Raw genomic sequence first — 18,402 nt, 5'->3', positions numbered from 1 at the left:
AAGGCAAATTACTACCTCAATGGAATCAAGTTAGGTAAAGGGGCAGTACAGAGAGATCTGGGTGTTCTTGTACACCAGTCAATGAAGGCAAGCATGCAGGTACAGCAGGTAGTGAAGAAGGCTAATAGCATGCTGGCCTTCATAACAAGAGGAATTGAGTATAGAAGTAAAGAGGTGCTTCTGCCGCTGTACAGGGCCCTGTTGAGACCACACCTGGAGTAGTGTGTGCAGTTCTGGTCTCCAAATTTGAGGAAAGACATTCTGGCTATTGAGGGAGTGCAGCGTAGGTTCACGAGGTCAATTCGTGGAATGGCGGGATTACCTCACACTGAAAGACTGAAGCGATTGGACTTGTATACCCTTGAGTTTAGAAGACTGTGAGGGGATATGATTGAGACATATAAGATTATGAAAGGATTGGACACTCTGGCAGCAGGAAACATGTTTCCGCTGATGGGTGAGTGCCGAACCAAAGGACACAACTTAAAAATACGGGGTAGACCATTTAGGACAGAGATGAGGAGAAAATTCTTCACCCAGAGAGTGGTGGCTATGTGGAATGCTCTGCCCCAGAGGGCAGTGGAGACCCAGTCTCTGGATTCATTTAAGAAAGAGTTGGATAGAGCTCTCAAAGATAGTGGAATCAAGGGTTATGGAGATAAGGCAGGAAGAGGATACTGATTAGGAATGATCAGCCATGATCATATTGAATGGCGGTGCAGGCTCGAAGGGCTGAATGGCCTACTCCTGCACCTATTGCCTATTGTCTGTTCCCCATTCGATAACCTTTTCATTCCTATGACAATTCTCGTGAAAATATTCTGCACATGCTCCAGGGCCACAACATCCTTCCTGAAATATGGGGCTCAAAAATTCTCACAATACTCCAAATGCGGTCTGACCAGATACTTATACAACCTGTTTTATATTCAATTCCTCTCGTAATAAATGCCATCAATAATAAATGCAATTGCCGTCCTGACGACTGCCTCAACCTGCAAGCTTACCTTGAGAGAACCCTGCACTAGAACTCCCAATTCCCTTTGCACTTCAGATTTCTGAACTTTCTCCTCATTTAAAAAATAGACCATGCCTCTATTCTTCATGCCAAAGTGCATGACCACTCACTTTTCAACGTTGGAATGCATCTGCCAATCTCCTTCTTCAGCCTCTCCACCTCCTCAATACGACCAGTCCATCTACCTATCTATGTATCGTCTGCAAACTTAGCCAGAGTACACTCAGTTCTATCATCTAGATTATTAACGTAACAAGTAAAAGGTTACGATTCCAACATGAGTCTTGTCGAACACCACTTGTCACCGACTGCCATCCCGAGAAGGACTATTTTATCCCCGCTGTCTGCTTTCTGCCAAACAGGCAAACTTCCATTCATGCCGCTACCTTACCTCTAACACCACCGGCCCTTATCATATCCAGTCATCTCCTATGTGACACCTTGTCAAAGGCCTCCTTCAAATCCAGGTGCATAACATCCAGTGGCTGTGCTTGGTCAAGCCTGCTCATTTCCTCTTCAAAGAATTCCAACAGATTTGTCACGCATGACCTTCCCTTGATGAAGTGATTTTTCCCTATTTTACCAAACACTTCCAAGTATTCAGAAATCTCATCCTTCACAATGGATTCCGGGATCATACCCACGACTGAAGTTACGCCATTAATTGTGGATATTTATTGTCTTTTTCCTCACTCCCTTGTTATAATGGGGTGTCACGTTAGTGGGTGTCCAGTGCTCTGGGATCGTTCCTTACTCTAGTGATACCTGAAAGATCACCACTATCCCCCCACACCTTCTTCAGCTATCTTCCTCATATCTCTGGGATGTAGTCCATCCGGTCCAGGATAATTAACCACCTGCTGGTCATTCAGTTTTTTCTAGCACGCTCTCTATGGTGGTGGCCAGCATACTCAGCTCTGGCCCCTCACTATCTTGAATGTTAAAGTATTACTCGTATCTTCCACCGTGACCAAATTTTTCAGTTCCTCAGCCTATTCTTGTTCACCATTACGACCTCTCCAGTATTATTTTCCAGCAGTCCAATGTTTACTTTTGCCTTTCTTTTGTACTTTATATATTGAAAGAAGCTCTTACAGACTTCCTTTATGTTAGTGGCTAGCTTACCCCCATATTTAATAATCTCCCTCCTTATTTTATACTGTTTGCTCTCCGTTTTGTCTTTGCAAACTTCCCAATTCTCTGGTTTCCCACAGCCACTCGCAACATTATATGCGTTCTCATTTGCTTCTATGCTGTCACTGATTTCCCTAGTCAGCTATGGTTGCCTCATCCTCCCTCTATCATGCCTCTTTTTCCTCAGAATAAATCTCTGGTGCATCCCGAATTACTCCAAAAATCTCCTGTCATTACTTGTCCACGGTCTTTCCTTCTGGGCCTGTATCCCAGTTAATTCTACCCAGCTCCTCTCTCATGCCTCTGTAATTGCCTTTATTCACCTGTAATACCATTACCTCTGATTCTAACTTCTCCATCTGAAATTGCAGAGTAAGTTCAATCATATTATGATCACTGCCTCCTATGATTTCCTTCATCCAAACCTCCCCTCATCTCGTCTGCCTGCTCAAGCTGCTACAAAAAGCCATATCATAGACATTCCACCAATTCCTTTTCCTGCAAACCATTATCAAACTGAATTCCCAGTTCACCTGCATAATGAAACCCCACATGATCACTGTAACGTTGCCTTTTTTACAGAGCTTTCTATCTCCTGTGTATCTTACACCCCAGCTCCTGATTACTGTTTGGCGGCCTGTACATAACTGCAACAGCATTTTTTCAGCTTTTTGATTTGCCAGTTCTACCGACACAGATTCTACACCATCTGAGATTACTTCATTTCTTCTAATTGATTCAGTTCCATTTCTTACGAATGAGACAAATCTGTCTCTCTGCCCATATGCCTATCCTTTCGACAGGATGAATACCCTTCAATATTCAGCTCCCTGATCCTGATCCTCTTGCAGTGATGTCACTGTGATGTCCACCACGTCTTACATGCTAATTTGTGTATGGGTCACAAGCTTATTTGCATTATTTCTTCATTGCACTCCGATATAACAGTTCAGTTCTGTATTTACCGTCCCTCTTCTCATTGTCATTTGCTTGTCCAGCCATTGGTACCTACATGAATCCTGGCCCCTAACTCATTCCCCTACCACTCCAAGTTCTTCTGCACCTCAGATGACATATACCAAACCGAAGCACCAGGTAGGAGCACAACCTTCAGGACTCTCAATCCAGGCAATAAGCACATCGACCTGGATCCAATACACCGGCCATTGCAGCGGACAGCAGGAACTGACAACCAGAAGCAGCAGATTCAAACCACTATAAATGCCGGAGGAAAGATCACAGAAGCGCTTCACAAGCGGCTCCCAAGCACTGAGGATGTCACCTAGACAGGGGACGAAACGTCTGCAACACAAATTCCCAGCTCGGCGAACAGAACCACAACAGAGAATATTATCTATGCCTCTAACTAGACTACCCGCAATTATACATAATTGAACAGCTCAGTGAAACAGCAATGCTGCCTCACCGTGATAGGGATTCGTGTTCAATTCCAATCTCTGGCAACTGTCTGTGTGGAATTGGTACATTCTTCCCGTGTCTGCACTGGGAGCATAAACTCTTTTCTCTCTCCACAGTATGTCTCTGAATTTGTTTCGGATTTTTACAATCTACCGTCATTTTTCTTTTATTTGATGGAGAAATGCTGTAAATGTGACAGTTTTTTTGTAAAAGCAGCCGTGGTTCGCGGATTCCCCTGGGTGTTTAGGAATCTTGTCCGGTCATTTGTCTGAGTGCAGTGTCCCTGGATTCTCATTCCATCTCTTTCAGTCCCTCGTCGATCGTTACTGCATGCAGCCTTTCCTTTGTCACCCCTGGGGCTCCCCACACCCCATTGCCTGGCACTGGATACTCCCTTTGCAGGACTGTGCACACAACGACACTGGGCACTTTCTCACCCGCTGGGGATGCTGGGTAAAGACCCTGCCATGCTGCAAACATTTTCGGGACTTGGTTGAGAAAGAGACAGGACTGGCTGCTCAACTTTCCAGGGTTTTGTTGTTTTAGATTAGGTAGAGGGGAAGCTAAAAGAGGCGGAGGAGTTGCTTTACTAATCAGGGAGGTTGTTACATCTGTACTTAGGACGTATTGGAGGACTCATCTTCTGAGGCAACATGAAGCGAGCTCAAGATATGATGGATGCATGTATTAGGATTGTACTGTAGTCCCTACAACAGCTACCGAGAGATTGAGGAACAAATATGTCGGCCGATTATGGAAACGTGTATTAAAAACAGAGTTGCCAACGTGAGTGACTTTAACATCCTCAATATTGACTGGGAGTCCCTTAGATCAAGAGGCTTAGACGGGGTAGAATTTCTTAAGTGCATCCAAGAAAATTATTTGCAGCGGTATGGGGCTTGTCCAACTACAGGAGGGGCCATACTGGACCTCGTCTGTCCAGTTGACTGACCATTCACTAGAAAATCATTTTGGAAACAGTGATCACAATGCCCTCAGGTTAGAGAGAGCTACGATCATTAAATAAGACAGGACCTTGAGGTAGTCAATAAATTGGTGGAAGGCAAATCCGCATCAGGCAGAAGCGAGGGGTTGTTAATTGGGAGGAGCTGCTATCAGGCAAATCCACATTTTGCATGGTGGAACTGTTTATTAAATCCTAATTTCACTATCGTCTGGTGAATGTCCTCCCAACTGCTCGAATGTCAGTCTATTTTGTTTGAACAGATATTTATAGGACACTCCATGACAGAAAACAGGAAGAGATAATGAATGATTGTGTACTGTGTCCTTCGCAGGACCAGCTTGTTTCTCCAGGCACTGAAAGTCTTTATTGTGGGTCAGAGACCTTCAGATTTTATATGGCACAGACGGAGACTATTTAGCCCATCCTGCATCCACAAGCTCTCCAACTGCACTATCCGAAAGCAGAGAGAATTATTGGAAATACACAGAGAGAGAGAGAGAGAGAGAGAGAATGAAACAGAAAGAAGGAATGTGAATGGAGATCAGCAGAGTGGATAGAAAGTGGAGCGACTGACTGAGTGGGAGAAACGGGTGTTACAAGAGAGTGAAGCTGGATAGATCAGGAGGCACCATGAGGAAAATAGACAGAAGATGGAAATTTTATTTCGATATTACACTGGACTGAAGGCCTTTGTCTGGTGTCATACCCTGTGAGCACTGTGCTGATATTGGCTATCTTCCCAGATCATTTATCTCCAATAACATCACAGAGCTAGGTTGCTGACAGTTAAACGGAATCCAATAGACAAATTGATTGGTTCCAGGGAGAAGGTGGATTAACTTCAATAGATTGGGCAAACAGCAGCAGGAACTGATCAGCCCTGAAAAACTGTGTTTCGGACTGGACCAGAGAATCTCAGTGAAGGGGAACATTGACAAAGGGGAAATCAACATCTCAGCTGTCGGCCAAATAATGATTGATAACGTTTGCGCAGCACTTCCATGGTTTGTAATTCACATTTCAATTTATACAGCTCAAGCTCATGAGTGTATTTTAACAATCTTATCTGTTTGTACTTTCCATATTTTGGAATGCACAAGTCATTTTGTTCCTGTATTTTCTGTTGCATAAGCATATTGTATTACTGGGGAAGAAAGGACCTGTTCTGATGGTATGGCCTTCATCTGAACAATTCTGGGACCAGAGTACTAACAAATCACATAACTAGGGCTGCGGTCCGATCTTCCAACAAATTTTTAGGTTTGGGTGGAGTTTCAGTTATAGGGGAAATTAGAAAACTCGAATTCAAAGAGGTGGTAAGAGTGCAGAATGCAGGAGTGTCTCCAGCCCAGGCACAGATAGGACAGAGTGTATTGGAAATGTAAACAATTAAACTTCAAGCACACTGGACAGACAAATGAAATTGAGAGGAGGCACGGTTAATAAAGGACTGAGAGAGTTATATCCGAATGCACGCCGTATAAGAAATGAAGTAAATGAGCTTGTAGCTCAGATTGAAATTGGTAGAGACGTGCTGAAAGGGTATCACGATTGACAATATTCAAGAATATGCATCCTATCGAAAAGATAGTTTGGTGGGAGAAGTAAAAATAAAAATAAATCAATCATAAGAATCCTGGTCTCCTTACTATTGGAAGAATGTTGTGAAACTTGAAAGCAATCAGAAAAGATTCACAAGGATTGGACTATTTGAGGTACATGGAAAAGTTGAATAGGCTGGGGCTGTTTGCCCTGGAACGTCAGAGGCTGAGAAGTGACCTTATAGCGGTTTAGAAAATCACAAGGGGCATGCATGGGATAAATAGACAAAGTATGTTCCCTGGGTGGGGAGGGGGAAGAACTGGACGGCATGGGTCTAGGTTGAGAAGGGAAAGATTTAAAAGGGACCAAAAGAGCAAGTTTTTTCATGCACAGTGTGGTGTGTGTATGGAAACAACTGTGGGAGGAAGTAATGGACACTAGTCCCATTCCAATATTTAAAAGGCATCTGGATGGGCATGTCAATAGGAGGGGTACGACGGTTATAGGCCAATTGCTGGCAAATGGAACTAGATTAGGCTGGGTAATCTGATCGGCAAGGACGAGTAGGACAGAAGGATCTGTTTCCATGCTGTACATCTCTCTGACTGTATAACGTTCTGACTGAATGACACAAAGTAGGGTCAGATGGTGCAAAATCAGTGTGGGTCGAATTGAGTATCCCGAAAGGTTGATTAAAGAAACATAGATGGCGTTATGTTCAGGATTCCATAAAGTAGTCAGGAGCTGCGGCACAATATATACCAGGAGATAGGAAAGATGCATAGAAAAGGCAAAGTACAGGAGTCATGGAAGATTTCAATATATGGGGGAACTGGGAAAATCAGGTTGGTAGTGGTTCACAAGAAAAAGAATTTGTGGAGTATCTTCGATAGGGCTTTTGGAGCAGCTTGTGGTGGAGCCCACTCAGGAACAGGCAATACTGGGTTTAGTGTACTGCAATGAGGCAGATTATTTAAGAGAACTTAAAGTGAAGGAACACGAAGGAATATGATTGAATTTATTCTGCAATTTGAGAGGGAGAAGATAGAATCAGAGGTAATGGTATTTCAGCTGTATAAAGTCAACTACAGAGGCATGAGGGAGGAGTTGGGTAGAATTGACTGATGGGGTCTAGCAGGAAAAACAGTAGAACAGTAATGGCAGGAGTATCTGGGAGTAATTCAGGAGACACAACGGAGATTATTCCCGCGAAAAAAGAAGAATGGTACAGGGGAGGATGAAGCAACCATGGCTGACTAGGTTAAAAAAAGAGAAAACATCGGGTTATAGTCCAACAGGTTTAATTGGAAGCACACGAGCTTTCAGAGTGCGGCTCCTTCAACCGGTGTTTGTGTAGGAAGTCAGGGACAGAATAATAGCAAAAGAACAAGCATATAATGTGACGAAGGACAGAGGAAAACCAGACGATTTGGAAGCTCCCAAAGACCAAGAGGACAACAAAATAATAAGTATGGAAGGAGGAGATTAAATATGAGGGTAAGCTTGCAAGTTAAATCAAGGAAAATTGTAAGATTTTCTTTAGATATAAAAAGGGCAAAGGCAAGACAAAAGTAGACATTGGACTGCTGGAAAATGGCACAGGACAGACATTAGTGGGGAACAAAGAAATAGCCGGGAACACGAATAATTTCCCAATAGTTCAAGAATGTGAAGGGGCAAAGCTCAGTATGTCACCCATCGCCAAGGCAAACAATATAGAAAAACTAAATGGCTGATGATGGATAAATCACCTGGATCAGAAGGACTACACCACAGAGCTCTAATGGAGAAAGCTCAGAGGTAGAGGAGGAGTTAGTGGTGATCTTTCCGGAACCATTAGAATCAGGGAATGTCCCAGAGGACTGGAATAGCGGTAATGTAAAATCCCTGTTTAAAAAGGGAATAAGGCAGAAGACGGAAAATTACAGACCTAATAGCCTATCCTCAGTCGTGGGTAAGGTCCTGGAACCGATCGGGAAGGATAAGATTTCTGAATATTTAGAGGTGTATAGTAATATAAGGCAAAGTCAGCATGGTATCATCAAGAGGAGGTCATACCTGACACCTCTGCTCGAGTATTTTGAGAAAGTTACGAGCAGCTTAGACCCAGGAGCGCCAATGGATGATATTGCCCGGGCCTCACGAAGGCTTTTGACGAGTTCCACACTGAAGACTATTGATTAAGGTAAGGGCCCATGGTGACAGAGGCAAAGTGCTAGCATGGATAGAAGTTTGGCTGCTTGGCAAAAAGCAGGTAGTGGGATAAAATGGTACTTCTTAGGATGGCAGCTGGTGATATAATGTGTTCTGCAAGACTCAGTGTTCGTACAACCTTTTACATTGTACATTAATGATATAGATGATGGGACGGAGGACAAACAAAGGAATGGATATTCAAAGATATGTAGAGCGACAGGTAGCACTGAGGAGGCAGAGAAGCTGCACAAGGATTTGGACAGGTGATGAGATGGGCAAAGCAGTCGGAGATGGAGTAAAACACGCACTAGTCTGAGGTCATGCACTTTGGTACTAAGAATAGAGGCATGGACTATTTTCTAAATGGGGAGAAAATTCAGAATTCTGAAATGCAAAGAGACTTGGGAATCCTAGTACAGGCGTCACTCAAGGTAAACTTGCAAGTTGAGTCAGTAGTTAGGAAGGCAAAAACAATGAAGGGATTTATTTCGAGAGGAATTGAAGTTAAAAGCGGGGATGTACTTACAAGGCACTAAAATCTCTGGTCAGGTCACATTTCGATTATTGTATGCAATTTTGGATTTTATGTCTCAGCAGATATGTACTGGTCCTGGAGCATGTTCAGAGGAGGTTCACTGGAATGGCCCCAGGAATGAAAAGCTTAACATATGAAGAACGTTTGAGGGCCTGGGTCGATACACGATGGTGTTTAGAAGGATGAGGGGGAATCTAATTCAAATGTACAGAATACTGAATGACCTGGACAGAGTGGAGTTTTGAAACTTGTGTCAATTGGTGGGAAAGACTAGGATCCGAGGCAGACATAGACCACCACGAAGACCATTTAGAACAGAGTTAACGAGTAACTTCTTCAGCCAGAGCATTGTGAGTCTATTGAATTCACTGCCACAGAAGACAGTGGAGGCCAGGTCATTGAATATATTTAAGCCTGCGTAGGATAGGCTCTCAATTGTAAAGAGGATCAAGGGTTATGGGGAGAATGGGTTTGAGAAATTTATCAGCTTTGATTGATGTTTGAGCAGACTGGATGGGCTGAATGGCCAAGTTTCTACTCCTATGTCTTCTAGTCATACGGTCTCTCGTAATATTTGCTCTCCTCAGTCCTCATTGTCGACTTACACTTGAATCTGATCTTCAAATGATTTATAAAGAGGAGCGTTCTAATCCGGATGAATTGGCAATATCATGTTCCCTCACTCAGCTGCCATGTCCCCCAATTCTGAATGTTTTCTATCTTCACCCCAATGCTATAACCACATTGTAATTGAAGCCCTGTAAGTGGCACTTCATCACAGTTGATTGGCATTAATAAATCAACAGCATGACCCTCACCTGCCCTCTCTGAACTTGGAGTAACAATCTGAATTGCATTTGTCAGGGATAATTCACTGTTCACATATCCATGCCGTTTGTCTATTATAACTCCATGTTGTCTTAGGCACATTTTCCTGTCAGATTATCGACTATAAAAATTGTCTTAATGTTTTATTTATATTGTAATGACTGATCACTAGTTGCAGACTGTCTGTTTCCAATTATAAATAGAGAAACGCATTTATGTTCTGACAATCCTCTGTCATTACTCTCACATCCAATTCAGATTGAATGATAACACACAATCAATTTACCATCTCCAACATTCCTTCCCTCAGTCACCCTCACATCACCCACTCCGAATGTGTAACTTTTATACGTTATTTTGAAATTTAATAATAACTCTATTGAATTGAAATGGGTCAACTGGAGCTATTTGTTCAGCGACTGTGATTAATGTCAGTCGCCGTGGATCCTAAGTGTGTCACTAGAGGATTAGCCTCTTCTTCACCTAAGGACTGGGTTCGATGTGATATCCCATAGTATGAGCAGGAGCATACCGACAGCAATACCAGGGATCAGCAGATCCAGAGAGAGGGGAAGGAGAGATCAGAATGTGAGAACATTTCACTGGAACGTTCCAACAATGAACAGGAGTTTATCCGAAGGCCTTTACTACCTTTTTCAGCCTTGGATACCATGAGCAACACGGATCGAAGATATCCTTTGGACTACTCAAGGTGGTTACTATCCCATCCTCGCTTTAGTTGGTGTTCCTCGTAAGTCATTCTCTTTGTCTATTAAACCGGGCTGAACTGTGTTTCTGCTCATGTTAGGTAAATTTTGGAAAAGGGGAAGTCAGTGTCTTCACTTCCAGTCAAAACTTCCTTTCGTGATAAATTCTATCAAGCAAATTACTATTTATAAATAGCTCACTGATATACGAGAAGGAACCAGGCTCTTCTCAAACTCCATTATCCTTCTAGCCGTGCGCAGATCTACATTTCTATATCCTCCCCACTCACCAATCCTGACCAGCACCACCATTGTGATGTCCCGGTCTAATCGTCAGCCTCAGTGCAACTTCTGAATAAACCTCTCTATTTGTGCCGCGATGAAATCTGGATTCATCTGTTTCAAGTACCTTCTAACCACATGTCCATGCGAAAGGAATTGTACTTGAGATGTTTAACTTGTTCTCTCCACAGAATCTGTCAGACAGGAAGATAGTGCGTGGTGCCCACGTCATTGACTCTTCATGTAGAGGCACAGAATAATAATCTGTTGATGTCTCATGAAGCAAATTGATGGAATTTACAAGAAACAATCATTATTTGTAATAAACAGAAGCCCATCTGCTTGCACTATGGCCTTCAGAGAAGGAAATGGGTATCCTTCCTCGGTCAGGTCTCCTTGTAACTGCAAACCCACAGCAATGTGGTTTACTCTTTAATGTCCACTGGAACAGCTGGACCAGCCACTCAGTTCAAGATAGGGATAACATGCTGGTCTGACCAGGGCTTCATATGCCTCGTGAAAAAGAACAAAATTAAAGATAACTCCCTTCTGCTTCCTGTTTCCCATAATCCTACTGTTCATTTCCATCAGGTAGGCGACAATTCCTTATTTTAGGTGTATTCCATCTCATTGCGTCTGTCCCCGGGAGTGATGTCCATCTCGATAGGCACCTCTGGTGCTGGTTTTATTGACACTGACATACAGAAGTAAGGAAGTTGTAAATTTCGCATCAGTGGCAATATATAGAGAATGATGCATTTTACGCCATAAGCTAGAAATGGAGACAGTGAAGTGAGGGAAAGTAATTAATATGATCATCCCTGAGAGTGTTGTTGAGACAGTATTTGGGATATTGTCCACAGATTTGCTCTCCTTTATAAGGAATGATCTCCTTACCAAAGAGAGAGTGCAAAGGAGTTCCACCAAACTAATCTCTGGGATGATGGTACCATGAGGAGTGAGTGAAGATTAATCTGTCGCACTGTGAGAGAATAAGATGGGATTGAATTAGACCTTCAGGGGGATGGACAATCTCACATGATGTTCGAAACAGACACTGATACGGTGATACATCCCAAGGCTCCTTTATTTACTAAGTTTATGAAATTCTAGATACTTTTAGTAGCTCTGAGAACATTACCCCACCCCCCCCCCCCAACCACCCACACTCCCCATATCAATGAGAGAGCAGGAAATCCAGAATTCGAATAAAAACTCCACATATTAATGCAGTGCATTTGGTGTGTGATCCTGCACTGAACATCATATTATCCACAATCCCAACGTCAGCCACAATACCTTCAATCTAAAACAGTTAACTATTCCCACCAGCTTCTGACCCCCACGGAGAACGTGGGTCTGCCTTTTCGGAGATGCAAGATGTCTCCTTGAGACTTGACAGAAAACAGCTCGCTTCCCTCTTCACTGCCAGCAAACCACGTTAAAGTAGCACATGTTCCACAGACAATGGAACCACGATGAACATCATGGTCTGCTCCTGTGATTTGCCATATTGGACCATCAGTGATATCCTCCTGCACCTGTATAAGCCTTTGCAAGACTGAATGGCCTCTTCCTGATCACGTCTAACAGTTTCGAGAGACTGTTTGGGCTCCACCTGTTCCTGCTTTAACAGTTCGATGTGCTGATTATTGTAACAGGCTTGAGTATTGAATGTACTGCGACTCTTCCCGTTCAATAGTTTCGATGGGCTGAATGCTAACTCATATTCGTGTGTAACCCACTTGAGATGCTCGTCTTTTAACTGTGGAAATGTGCAGTGTCTGGCCGTGCTGTTACGGGAATGTTACCGATACTTTAATGGCACAAACTGGATAGCTGTCCGGGTCTTGTTGCACATGGACACAGACTGCTTCAGGAGCTAAGGGGGGAAAATGTTCCGAATATTGTGTGATCTTCAGTGATCATCCCCATTTCGATTGTAATGATGGGGAAGGACATTGCTGATGCAGCTGAAGATGATTGTGTCGAGGAAGCTACCCTGAGGATCTCCTGTCGGGATGTCCCGGGACTGAAAGGATTGATGTCCCCCAACCATGAACATCTTCCTCTGACCCCCCAGTGGAGAGATTGTGGCTGATTCCTATTAAATTTAATTTAGTCAACGATTCTTTATACCATCTTGAGTCAACTGCGGCCTTGATATCAGGGTCTGTGACTCTTACATGAGCTGCTGTGTTCACCTCTTTAGAACATACAAATAGGTTATAGTGTATGATTGGGGACTGTAACCTTCTCACAGAGGATAGTGAATGTCAGGAATTATCTGGTCGAGATAGTTCGGGGAGCTAGATCACTGAAAGTATTTACAGAAGAGATCGGTGGGTTTTTCACCTGACATAGAATTGAGGGATGTGAAGTATTGGGAAATAAAGCAGAATTGATAACAACAGTGGATCATCGATAATCTTATACAATGGCACGGCAGGCCTGACATTCCGAATTAACATCCGATTCTGTTCCTTATGTTCTCATATTCTGTAATTAAAAAGTTAATAGTGGTAATTTTACCGAACATTCCGTTTTTAGACGTTACAGTTAGAGAGAGCAAAGCATTTTATGAGTCATCTCTGGGTGAGGAATGATGACTGTATTCACAGTGAATATGGGTCTGCACCATAACCAACAAATGAAGCACAAGTTGCAGAGAGGAGACGTTCTATAAATAGACCAGAGGCGTCTATTGAGCCCAGCCTTGGTTTTGAATTAACATTTATCAACCCACGCCAAACTGTGTGTGACAATTATAAGGGACAGAAGGAGATCCTGTATTACTGTTCACCAGGTATTTCCAGGAAGTGGCCTCCATCCAATCCTGTGCAGGAGCTGTGAGGGGCTGAATGGAATATAGGAACATCGGACTGAGGAGTAGGAGTGGGCCATTCGGCACGTTGTCTTTGCTCTGCCACGCACTAAGATCGTATCTGATCTGATTGTGGTCACAGCAGTACTTCTTCAGTACGTGTAATATTGTCCTACATTCAATTGTCTATCAACTATTTAACAGGCACAACTTTGAATAAATGTAAACATCCAGGCACCACAAACTTCTGGGGAAGTTCACTTCCCACTTGAACAGCCCTTTTAGAATTTGTCATTCGTGGTCCAATCAATGTTGCAGGGTCAGTGTTTCCTTTTGCAGTCACACTGCTCCACTGTTTACAACAAATTTCAAAGTTTAGTGATATGGCTAATGATATAAATGTCAGCCTGGCTCATTTTCTAGAAAAATGTGAAACACACACACACACACACACCTTAAGACAAAACAGAAACATGAAAGCTTTCCAGAGTTTCATAATACTTGAACTCATAACAAGTGGATAGACGAAAGACTGTCCCATATGCTATTCTGTCCACTGAAGTTATTAGATTAGATTCCCTACAGTGTGGAAACAGGCCCTTCGGCCCAACAAGTCGACACCGACCCCCCCGAAAATTAACCCACCAAGTGCCGTTTCCCTCTGGCCAATGCACCAAACTCTATGGGCATTTTAGCATGGCTAATTCACCTGATCTGTATATTTTTGGACCTGTGGGAGGAAACCGGAGCAAACCCACGCAGACACGGGGAGAATATGCAAACTCCACAGAGACAGTCGCCCGAGCATGGAATCAAACCTGGGACTCTGGTGCTGTGAGGTAGCACTGCTAACCACTGAGCTGCCATGCCACCCATTTTGCTCAGACAAGCTACTTGTGATGTGATTTCTCCCAGAATAGTTACAGTTAACTGAATGCCCTTTGCTTCAGACGTTAGGGAGATTCCAATGAATCTCTCATCAGGGATTCTCCACGACTCATCAGGTAGAGGTGAGTCAGAAATTTACTGTTGTCGGGTGGAACAAAAGAAGATAGAGGGATCAATCGGTTGCAGCTTTTCAGGCAGGGAACATTGTTCCCCCTCTCTGTGTTGAAACATGCAATCATGTCAACTGAACACCAAACTGGACCGCGTGCGCTCGTCGTGAACATTCTCTGGAATGGATCATAATGGACGATATGCAAGTGCATCATTGCTGTTCTTATACACAGTGCCTTTCATTAGCAAAAGAGAAAATTCCTGTTTTATAATTTGATGATATGTTGGTACGCATATGCTTAATTTTTAAAAATCGTTTGATATCTTTATAATATCTGTGCTAAAATTAATACATTTTATTCTTAAAATTTATTCCATAGTTTTTGTCTCCCTGAGAAGAGAAAATACGCATCCAGCTGATTTTTCTCAAAATCGTGTATGCTTCAAAATGATTTCTCATCCAAGTCTAAAACTGCTAATGTTTCAGAACCAAAGACCTTTATTCCAGGAAAGTGTGACCAAAACATTGCTGATAAGCTTCTAAAACTTTTTTTTTTACATTAAGGGATCAAAACTGCACATAATGTGTCAGATGTGGTCTTAGCTATGCCCTGTACAGATGTAGACTCGTAAAATGTGATGCTGGAAAAGCACAACAGGTCATCTCACTGTCTCCTCTCTTTCTGTCCCGCTCTCTGACCCCCTCTCTGTCATCCTCTCTTTCTACCCCCTCTCTCTGCCCCCTCTCTCTCTGCCCCCCTCTCTCTCTGACCCCCTCTCTCTGACCCCCGTCCCCCTCTCTCTGTGTCCTCTCTCTCTCCCCGCTCTCTGACCCCCTCTCTGTCGCCCGCGCTCTCTGTCCACCTCTCTCTCTGTCCCCCTCTCTCTGTTCTGCCCCTCTGTCCCCCCTCTCTCTGTCCCCCTCTCTCTGTGTCCTCACTCTCTCCCCGCTCTCTGACCCCCTCTCTGTCGCCCGCGCTCTCTGTCCCCCTCTCTCTCTCTGTCCCCCACTCTCTCTATCTCCCCACTCTCTGTCCCCCTCTGTCCCCTCTCTCTCCCACCCACATCTCTCTATCCCTCCTCTTTGTCCCCCTCTCTCTCTGTCCCCCACTCTCTCAGTCCCGCTCTCTCTGTTCCCCCATTTCTGCCCCTCTCTCTCTCCCACCCGCCTCTCTCTCTGTCCCCCCTATCTCTGTCCCCCCTCTCTCTGTCCGCCCCCTCTCTGTCCCCCCTCTCTTTCCCCCACTCTCTCTATCCCTCTCTCTCTCTGTCCCCCTCTCTCGCTGTCCCCCTCTCTCTGTCCCCTCTATCTCTCCCTGTCTCTCTGCCCTCTCTCTGTCCCCCACTCTCTCCATCCCCCCACTCTCTGTACCCCTCTCTCTGTTCCCACTCTCTGACCCCCTCTATCTCCCCAACTCCCTGTCACCCTCTCTCTGCCCCTCTCTCTTTCCCCTCTATCTCTGCCCCCCTCTCTCTGCCCCCCTCACTCTGTCCCCCTCTGTCTGCCCCCATCTGTCTGCCCCCATCGCTCTCTGCCCCTCTCTCTCTATCTCCACCACTCTCTGTTCCCCCTCTCTCTCTGCCCCTCTCTCTCTGTCCCCCTGTCTCTGGCCTTCTCTCTCTTTGGGCCCCTCTCTCTGTCGCCTCTTTCTGCCCCCTCTCTCTCTGTCCCCCCTCTCTCTGTCCCCCTCTCTCTCTATCCCCATCTCTCTCTGTTCCCCTCTCACTGCCCCCTCTCTCTGTCCCCCTCGCTCTGTCTCCTCTATCTCTCCCTCTCTCGCTCTGCCCCCTCTCTCTCCCCCTCTCTCTCTCTGTCCCCCACTCTCTCCATCCACCCACTCTCAGTCCCCCTCTCACTGACACCCCCTCTCTGAGTCCCCCTCACTCTGAACCCCTCTCTCTATTCTCACTCTCTGACCCACTCTATCTCCCCAACACTCTGTCACACTCTCTCTGCCCCTCTCTCTTTCCCCTCTCTCTCTGCTCCCCTCTCTCTGTCCCCCTCTCTCTGTCACTTCCTCCCTGCCCCCCTCACTCTGTCCCCCTCTGTCTTCCCCTATCCCTCTCTGCCCCTCTCTCTCTGTGCCCCTCTCTCTGTCCCCCTCTCTCTGTCCCCCTCTCTCTCTGTCCCCCTCTCTCTGTCCCCCTCTCTCTCTGTCCCCCTGTCTCTGTCCCTCTCTCTCTCTGTACCCCTCTCTCTGTCCCCTCTCTCTGTCCCCCTCTCTCTGTCCCCCCTCTCTCTATCCCCCCCTCTCTCTGTCCCCCTCTCTCTGTCCTCCCCTCTCTGTCCCCCTCTCTCTGTCCCCCTCTCTCTGTCCCTCCTCTCTCTGTCGCCCTCTCTCTGTCCCCCCCTCTCTCTCCCCTCTCTCTGTCCCTCCTCTCTCTGCCCCTCCTCTCTCTGTCCCTCCTCTCTCTGTCCCCCTCTCTCTCTGTCCCCCTCTCTCTGTCCCCCTCTCTCTCTCTGTCCCCCTCTCTCTCTGTCACCCTCTCTCTGTCCCCCTCTCTCTGTTCTCCCTCTCTCTGTCCCGCTCTCTATCTGTCCCCTCTCTCTGCCCCCACTCTGTCACCATCTCTCTGTCCCCTCTCCCTCTGTTCCCTTTCGCTCTGTCCCTCTCTCTGCCCCCCCCCACTCTGTTCCCCCGCTCCCCACTCTGTCCTCTCTCTCTCTGTCCCCTCTCTCTGTCACCCTCTCTCTCTCTATCCGTCTCTCTCTATCCGTCTCTCTCTCTGACAGCATCTCTCTGCCCCCTCGCTCTGTTCCCCGCTCTCTGTTCCCCCATCTCTATCGCCCTCTCTCTGCCCCCTCTCAGTCACCGTCTCTCTGTCCCCTCTCTCTCTGTCACCCTCTCTCTGTCCCCGTCTCTCTGCCCCCTCTCAGTCACCATCTCTCTGTTCGCCACCCCGTCCACCCCTCTCTGTCGCCCGCTCTCTGCCCCCCTCTCTGTCACAGTTTCTCTGTCCCCCCTCTCTCTGTCCCCCTCATCCCCCTCTCTCTCTGTCTCCACCTCACTGTCCCCCTCTGTCCCCCCATCTCTGTCCCCCTCGTCCTCCCCTCTCTCTGTCCCCCCGCACTGCCCCCTCTCTGTCACTGTCTCTCTGTCCCCCTCTCTCTGTCCCCGTCTCTCTGCCCCCTGTCTGATTCCACCCTCTCTCTGTCCCAAACCTCTGTCCCCCCCTCTCTGTAGCCCTCTCTCTGCCCCCTCTGAGTCACCATCTCTCTGTTCCCCCCGTCCACCCCTCTCTGTCGCCTTTCTCTGCCCCCTCTCTGACACAGTCTCTCAGTCCCCCCTCTCTCTGTCCCCCTCTCTCTGTCCCCCACTCTCTCTGTCCCCTCTCTCTCTGTCCCCCTCTCTCTGTCGCCGTCTCTCTGTCCCCCTCTCTCTCAGTCCCCCCTCTCTCTGTCCCCCTCTCTCTGTCCCCCACTCTCTCTGTCCTCCCTCGGTCTGTCCCCCTCTCTCTGTCCCGCTCTCTCTGTCCCCCTCTCTCTGCCCCTCTCCCTCTGTCCCGCACTCTCTGTCCCCCTCTTACTGTCCCCCTCTCTCTGTCTCCCCTCTCTGTCTCCCTCTCTCTGCCCCCTCCCAGTCACCATCTCTCTGTCCCCCCCTCTGTCCCCCCTCTCTGTGCCCCCCTCTGTTCCCCCCTCTCTCTGTAGCCCCTCTCTCTGTCCCCCCTCTCTCTGTCCCTATCTCTCTCTGCCCCTCTCTCTCTATCTCCCCAACTCTCTGTTCCCCCTCTCTCTCTGCCCCCACTCTCTCTGTCCTCCTATCTGCCCCCCTCTCTCTGTCGCCTCTTTCTGCCCCCCTCTCTCTCTGTCCCCCTCTCTCTCTGACCCCCTCTCTCTCCCCCACTCTCTGTCCCCCTCTCTCTGTCGCCCTCGCTCTGTGCCCCACTCTCTCACACCCGCCTCTCCCTGTACCACCTCACTGCCCCCCCTCTCTCTGTCGCCGTCTC

Source organism: Chiloscyllium plagiosum, unplaced genomic scaffold, assembly GCF_037043375.1.
Source record: "Chiloscyllium plagiosum isolate Xiang-an unplaced genomic scaffold, Cpla_swu_hap1 HiC_scaffold_21, whole genome shotgun sequence".
Taxonomy (NCBI): Eukaryota; Metazoa; Chordata; class Chondrichthyes; order Orectolobiformes; family Hemiscylliidae; genus Chiloscyllium; species Chiloscyllium plagiosum.
This window is presented reverse-complemented; position numbering follows the sequence as displayed.